Here is an 8,703-nt window from a genome sequence, read left to right on the forward strand (position 1 = left end):
GAGGGGCATTCTAGAGTTGTGTCCAAGGTTACATACGTAACCGACCATTCTCTTTCAGTCAACTCCATACGACACAGCTCACTCTATGAGTTTTTTTAAATGCCCCAAAAAGTCAAACCCTGAACTGTGACCTGAGCCCTTTGCCTCCAACTAGGCCTGCCACGATAACACATTTTGCTGGGCGATTAATTGCCCCCGAAAATATCGCGATAAGCGATATTATTGCGACCGGTTAGAGAATTTTTTTTGAGAAATTTATTTCCCAAAACTTTTATTTTGAAGCCCACCGCTCCGTCTTTTCCGGTGTTTTAGACTTTTATTTTGAAGCCCACCGACCGGACCGGAAGTATTGTTGTGATTATCCTAGCAGAACCTATGAGCCGACAACTTGTCTCGTCCGGTTCTGTGTTTTTGAGCTAATGATAAAACAAATGTTGAGATTGTTGGTGAACAACTAACTTTAGGTTAGTATTAGCGTTAGCTACTAACGTTAGATGCAGCTACTACAGGCAATCAACGATGAGGAGGAAGCGTCAAAGCAGTATATAATAGAATAGCTGTGGTGCGTAGGCACTGCAGCACGACTCGAAACTACCTACTACGTTATAATAAATGAATTCATGTTTAACTTGTCCCCGTGTCCAGTCCTTTGACTAGCCCCACCCGTTCATTGTAAACAATGATGCATGTAATTGTATTAACGTTATTCTGTGTTGTAGCTATGCTATACGTTGTATTTCGTTTGTTAGCTATTTAGCTAATGTTGTTAGCATTGAATGAGAATCAACACTCGACCTTTCATCTTTATTTAGCAGTCCAGTTTCTCCGGGCAGTAGCGAGTAACTACTTGGGTCTAAAAATAGCTAACGTTACACTATAAATAATGCTACTTGGTTAAAAGGAGCAACACTATTGAGAAATGTAGTTAAGCTATGTGGCGTTGCCCCACGGAGCTCCTGTGCTGTGCTCTGTAGTAAAGCCAGCGGCCCGCCTCCCAACACGGACAGTGACTGACAAGGGGCACTGGTTCCGCCTCATTAAAACAAACGCGCAAATAGCAATTAATCGCGCCCGTCAAAATCATTGCATTAATTTTAATTATCGCGGCAATTAATCGATTTATTGCTTATCGCGGCAGGCCTACCTCCAACATTGCCTGGCCCAAGCCTGGAACCATAATATTGAAGTATCTCACAAAGGTATGAGGAGAAGCCCAACTGGCAGCCTCACATATCTCCTTTACAGAAATACCCTTAAATAGGGTCCATGAAGTAGCCACACCCCTTGAGGAATGGGCAGCTTATTGCCCATACAGCCATAGGCCGTGGCAATTGCTCCCACAATGAATCCAGTGTGAAAGACGCTTTTTAGACAGAGTACAAATGGAGCTGACAGGAGTGCATGCCCCCTGTCTGTTTATGTAGGACATGACCAACATTGTCAGAATGGATCAACACATGGTGGTCCTTTATAAGAAGAAAAACGGATAAAAAAAAACGTCCAAGTAGTTTATGTAGGACAAGCTTATGAGACAAGCTTATTCATGTGAGTAGCATTCCAAGTCCTGTTCACTACATGGCCTTGCTGAATCGCACCCCAGCCTGTGAGGGACGCATCTGTAGTTATAACCTTCCTGGATACTACCGTGCCCATCATAACACCCTCGGTTAGCAGATACGGAGGCTCTGACAGAGATAAATCAAATCAAATCAAATTTATTTGTAAGGCCCGACAACACATGTTAATGTCCCCATGGGCCGGACACGTCTTCTTTAAACAAGTCAAGAATAAACATCACAATAAATCAAGAACAAAACAAAAACACCATAAAGTCAAAAAAATGTATAGGGTTCATATATATATACCTAGAAACACCACTTGTTTCTGAATCATTGAACTGTTTGATGTGTTTATTGTGAACCCCAGGGCCTTGAAATGAGAGAGCAGTGTTTATGTGTTCTCTAATCACTTGGGCTACCAATTTGACTATTTGATCTATGTATGCCATAATCGAGAGCCCTCTGTCAGTTAACGGGGGCCCATGCTACCTCGACGCACTTTGGGCTCCGTCTTCTAATGCAAATCTCCACTGTCGTGAACCATTCGTTTGGACGTATGGATTGCAACAGCTGACAATGCGTCAGCCTTTTCAATTGAAAACATCTCAAGACACATCAGTTCAATTCCCTCTAAAATGGGTTGAGATTCCACTCCTTTCTTGGGAACAACAAAGAAACAACTGTGATGCCCAGAGTATGCCTCTTCCCAAGGCGTTGGCCACTAGAGGTTATTTCCTCATTTAGAATAATGTATTTTCCCTTCTTATTTTTTTCTCTTCTCACATCTCAGAAGGCTGGTTGTGTCTAGATAAACTAGAGTCTGTAGCCATTCTTAATGGTGCTGAAAAGCCAAGGGCACGCTGTGCACGAGCGGCACCCTAACAGCTGCTGATGCAGCGCATACGCCATGCCCTCTGCCTTGTCCGAGCCAAGGGGGTTCCCCATCTACTGGACATGGAGAGAGTTATTTTCAAGCATGTTATTTTTTATCTCCACTCTTGGCACTGGGCCTAAATATATATATATATATATATTATTATTATTATTTTAAACAACAGATTATGTTTATTTTGCAGCAATTCTTTGTCGTTGCCGCCATCTTTAGTGTTACAGCCCCTCACACTCCAGTTCTCAGGCTACAGCTGGTTTGAAAGTGAAAGTAAACAGGCGTCTCTGCTGGCTGTGGCTCCAGGGGAGTTGAATAGTTCTGGCTCTGCTCGTTTCTTTTCTGTCTTTTGGCGCTTTTTTGGTGGACAAACCACCGCACATGTGCACCGTGACTCGCGACTGGAGACTAGCTCTGCTAGCACACATAGCCTACTGTGTACAGACGGTTTCAAACTGTATTTTAAATTAGAAAACAAACGGACAAGAGAAAAAGAAATCTCAATTTGGTCAGTATTGTCATTTGGACAAGCAAAGCCATTACTTTAAGTTGCAGGCAAGAAAGACAAATCTGTTCACTCTCTGGTTTTAAAACTGCCATGTTGCAGGTCACAAAAAAAAATATATATATAAAATATATATATTTATTTTATTTTTGATAATTATCGTTATCGTTTTATCGCCCAGCCCTACTAGAGCCCAGGAGAAACTACATGTTGAGCCTGAACACCCTATTATCAGTGGGGCAGAAATGCATACTGGATAACTGCCACCACAGTCATACCCATAACCCTGCCCGTGGCCGGGTTAGTGCACAGGGTGGTCCACATGGTCAAATCAAACACTGTAGGAATTTCCTTCCACAGCTCAGTGATGGGTTCTCCACCCACGTTGGCCTGGAGCTCTGTACGTTTGTGAGGAAGTGGAGAAGTGGAGGTGAAGCCTGGTTTGGTATCCAGGGACAGGTAGGCTGCAATAGATGGTTTCACTTTGGAGCAGGAAAGGCTTCGCAATTCCTTAGCCTCGTCCGTCTCTCTTAGGAAGTTGAAACTGCCCAATGAGACGCTGCGAATGTATTTTTTGCTCCTGCCTGAAACAGTCAGAAATGGGGAGGGATTGCTTTACCACTGCCTGTGTAGGTGGAAGGAAGTTTTCCCTGCATCCTGTTAACCTCCTCATTAGCTTTGAGAGAAAGCGAGTAGAGCAAATCAGAGGGCTTACTGGATTGGTTCAGTGACTTGTCTGCGTCTTCTCCATCAGAAGCATCCACATCCCCCTTATCCATACTGTAGCAGGTTTGGCGTAAATCCCACTAGCGAGTCAGAGCACTAGTAAAGAAACCAGCAGGCTGGTACACCATAGGAAAGACATTGAATGAATCCAGAGGAAACACTCAAAGATAGGTTGCTAACAAGCTAGTGGTAGTGCTAGCTGGCAGCTAAATTAATACAAAAAGTAGAAAATAATAATAATAATAATCTCCTTCTGTGTGAAACAGTTAAGCTACTGCGGCTCCCAAAACAGGCAAAGAAAAAGAAAAAGCAACTTCGCAAACGAGTCTTGAAGAGCTAAATTGTGAAGGAAAGTATGCTAGCGCAAGGTGATATACAGTACCTTTCTGCTAAAATATGTATACTTTAAGCCAATCGCATACAAGGGTGCTACTCCTAAAGAACCTACAATGTGGAAATACTACTTCCACACATTGATGTCATCACAGCACAAGTGCTCTCTCCCCATCTCTCTCTCACCTTTTCTCATGCACTGCATCACTCATCGCATGGTGTAAACGGTGTGAGCAAGTGCCTTAAACACACGCTAACACCGTTAGTCATGAACACATCAAAAGAGCATAATTACCGCGCTTTTTATGAGCCGGTAAAAATTATGAATGGGATTGTGCGAGGCGTGCAGATGCATGAAAATCAGCTTGGCGGCAAATTCACCCTAATCCTTCACTTTGCCATCAATCCGGCCCCTCTCTGCATATCGGGGACAAAACATTGATTAATTAAAATTGGTCTTTGTGTGGGTTTTCCTCAATGGATCGGTTGCAACTGTGTGAAGCGGCAGTGAACCAACATACTCTAGTTAACCTACATTCTTGGCACATTTGATTGAGTCTCCCCATTGGAAACCGCTCTCTGCCAGCCAAAAAGAGGGTTATCTATTTTTCTATTGTGTGGAGTGCACGGGACGCAGTGCATTTTTCTGTCCTCTCCTTGTTTTGCAGTATGTTATGCTATATCATAACCCCTGCCATGATACATTATAACCCCATGCTACATTATAATAACCACATTAAGCAGGACAACAAGGACGTACATGCCTTTCAAAACGACATCAAACGCCTTTACACACAAGCTCTATGTCTCACATACACTGTAAAAAAATCTATGTTTTTTCATGGGAAATTCACTGTATTATTTTACAGATTACTTTTGTTTTTCTACTTTAAGTGTAAATGCCATAAAAATACAGTAAATTACCTTTTATAAAAATATTGACCATTAAATAAAGGTTGTAATCTGTAAATGTATTTGATTTTACTGTAATTTGACAGTAAGTATTTGGCAACTATTGATGCCAGACATTTACCGTTTTCTTGCAGCTTTTTTTCTTACAGTGTAGGCTACCCCCATCCTGAGAGAGATGCAGCGTGGATCCAGAGTAATCAATCAGGCAAGAATCAATAGGCCAAAGCACACAGCTTCGTCCAATCATACTCCATAACCATGCCTGGTGTGGGCTAGCTGTCCCTTGCATTTGATTCATTTGACCCCTATTAACTTGAATTGCTGGGAAAATATTCTTTTTAGTAAACAGATTCAAATAAGTCAATGCCATGGGCCATCTGCTGTATATATATATATATATATAATAAAGTCCCTATACTATGGTATTAGGGTCCATATTTAACCTCTTAAGCTTCGGACACACACTTGCGTGCATGTCACGGCACTTTGCCCTCGTCTGTCGGCTCCAAGCTGCGTTTTCGCCGATCAACCAATAGCTTGTTGGAAAGTTGAATTTGTCACCTTTCGATCGTCACCCCACTCAACCTATTGTGCTTCCACATCCGGCAAGCGTCATTTGACAAGCCATTCGGACAAGTGACCACGTCCTGTTTGCCCCTGTCCTGAGCGGACCAATGACCCCCGACGGTGAAAATTATTGACCGCCTTTGTAGCCAAGGAGTGTCTGCTCTGAAAGCAATCCCAGACGAGCGCTGAGAGTGGGGGAAGGTGACATAAGAAGACGAAGAAATCCACTGTTTTGATGAGAGCTTCTGAATGAATCGGAGCCGACGGCCATTTTGGATAATCATGCCGACTTTTTACCAGTACACACACTACAAAAACCTTTGTAAAACATAAATGTTCCGTGTAAGACTTCAGGCTATGGAACCGTTATGTTTTCCAGCTCCTAACTCTCAGCTGGAACCCAAAAACAGGCATCTGGCAACAAATAAACAGAAATGTAAGTACACAAAATGTTTACTTCTGTGTGTTCAAACCTCTGTAACTCTATTTCATTAGCACTCAAAGTGATTTTTCTTTATTGTGTAAGAAACTTCAGAATGTTACCTTTCAAAAGAGACCAGACTCATGCATGTATAAAGTATAATAAATAGCTAATTATTACTTTGGGTATGCAATCGTCAAAGAAAACTAAAAAACTAGCCCCATTTTTGCCCAGTGCATTAGGTTAAAATCATATTTCTATTATGATGTGATGTGATGGAGCAGCTTCTCGGAAACACAGAATTTGTTTTGTGGTTATACGACCTAGCAATGCAGAGATATGGCTGATTTAGTTGCCAGACACAGGGTTAAAAAGGTCCTTTATCATTAAGTCAATGGAACTAGAATTAAACAACGGCACCAAATTTAACCAAATTATTCTTAATTCCAACATGCTTTGTTGAATAACTTTTGATAGACTGGTCATATTGTAATGAAATGTTCAGGGCTGGTGGAGAATATTGAACGTGATATGGGAAAGTGTATTTCACAATAATACAATATGCTAATTACCATTGTATATGCTAATTAGTCCCATAATATGTTCACACTGACATTATAAGCATTATTAGGAAGGTCTAACATTGAATTCACAAAGGTAAAAAGGTAGCACACATACAGATATTCAGGAAAAGGTTGACTAATCTCAATTCCACCTATTTACTTTGGCCATGACAAAACCAACATGTTAACGTTTCGGCCTTGTGGCCTTAATCAGAGCATAAGCCAAAACGTTAGCATGTTGGTTTTGACAAGGTCAAAATAAACATGTGGCATTAAGACATTTCAGGTTTTGATTAAAATGGCTAAATCTAAAATTATTTATTAAATTGTCTTTTTTATAATTTTGTATTATAATCTATACTAGGCTATGTTATAGGTTATATACCGGCTTATATGTTATAGCCAGGCTATTACGTTTGTGTCTGGGGTGGTTGGGTAGTGTAGAAGTCTATGGGGGCGAGTGCGACAGTGGCTCAGGAGGTAGAGTGGTCGTGGTTGCCTCCGCCTTCAGTGTGTGAATGTGTGAGTGAATGGGTGAATGTAACTGGTGCATTTATATAGCCCTTTTATCCAAAGCGTTTTACAATTTTGTTCCTTACATTCACACATTCACACACCGATGGTGAAGGCAACCATGCAAGGTGCCGACCTGCACATCGGACGGGAGAAATTAGGGGTTAAGTGTCTTGCTCAAGGACACATCGACATGCTGCCCAGGAGGAGCTGGAATCAAACCGGGAACCTTTCACCACCCGGGAACTACCAGACAACCGCTCTACCTCCTGAGCGCTATATAAATCCATAATTTACCTATACATCAAAATAAAGCAATTTATACAGGTAACCACCAGACCAGACACTATATGGTAAGGTAAAACGTCATGGCTCATCTCCTATAGGTGGTGCCAAAGAGGAAACTACATGTGACCATGAGGATACTTATTTTTATTATATTAAATTGCGAATAGAATCAATGGTTGTAAATTAATCGTTTAGATTAATCGACTAATCGATAAAATAATCGACAGATTAATCAATAACAAAAGAATCGTTAGTTAACTTGCAGCCCTAGCTAACATTATTGATAGCTTTTGATGCTGTGTAATGTCAGATAGCTGACAATTACACTTTTAAATTGACAAACATAATAATTATGTAATTCATGGCACAGTCCGTTCAGTTCATGGTCCAGCAGAAGGGGAGGGTATTCTCCTCTCTATAACCTACACAGCTCTCTAGAAAAAGTGACCGACATTGGTACACAAATGTGGAGTTGTGGTGTTAAAAGGGCGGCAACTGATGCAAAAAAAAAAATCATGCAAAACCAGATGTTTTGCAACGGACGGCCACCATCGTCCAGAGGTGCAACTAATAAAATTGGTGCAGCTGCAGCACTCTAATGACCTCGTCCTTTTTTCTTCTTCTTTTTTTGTAAATCTCGTTTGCTCGCATGCATGTAGATCACAAATGGCTCTAAGCCTCGCCTTCCCCGAGAGAGAGGGTTCCTAATAAAGCGGGGTGGTCTGCTGCGGAATCATCACATCGGCGTCCCCCGCGCCCCCCTACCCGGTGGTGTACACATCTCTCTTGTGATTAATTAAAGTCTTGCGCCGCCGCTGCTGCTTTCGGTGTAAACGGCGCTTATATAGCCGAGCATTCCTCTCCGGGACGCAAGCGCACACACACGCACACACGTGCACACACACACACACACACACACACACACACACACACGACAAGCGCTTTCACGGTCAGCGAACATTTACGCACCAATTAAACTCGTTCCAAGGCCCTCTTTAAACGGATGCGTTTTGAATTTCGATTGCCTTCTCGAAATATTATTTGGTGCTTTTATTGTCTCCAAGAAGAAAGGAGGGACCCCCGGCCGCGGCCGCGTGCGTGCGTGCGCAGTCAGTGTCGTAACTTCCACGTTTTCTTTCAAGTTGACACAGCTGTGTGACACGAGCCCGCGGCGAGCTTCAAAGGAGACCGCTGGTCGGTGTTTACTAGCGGACCCCAATACAGCATCAATAAACACCCTTCAATCTCCGAGGCTGCTGCCCCCCTTTCACTACAAAACGTATAAGGTTAAGAAAGACCAACCTCTCAATTAGTCACCTTACCTTAAAGTCAAGATGCCAACGCTTTCTTTAGACTCCTATCTTCGTCGCTGCAGCGCGTATTCCTCAGCTCGGTTCGTCGTCTGGGAAAAGGGATGGATGATGGAGCCC

Source organism: Notolepis coatsorum (genome assembly GCF_963971535.1).
Source record: "Notolepis coatsorum genome assembly, contig: SCAFFOLD_296, whole genome shotgun sequence".
Classification (NCBI taxonomy): Eukaryota; Metazoa; Chordata; class Actinopteri; order Aulopiformes; family Paralepididae; genus Notolepis; species Notolepis coatsorum.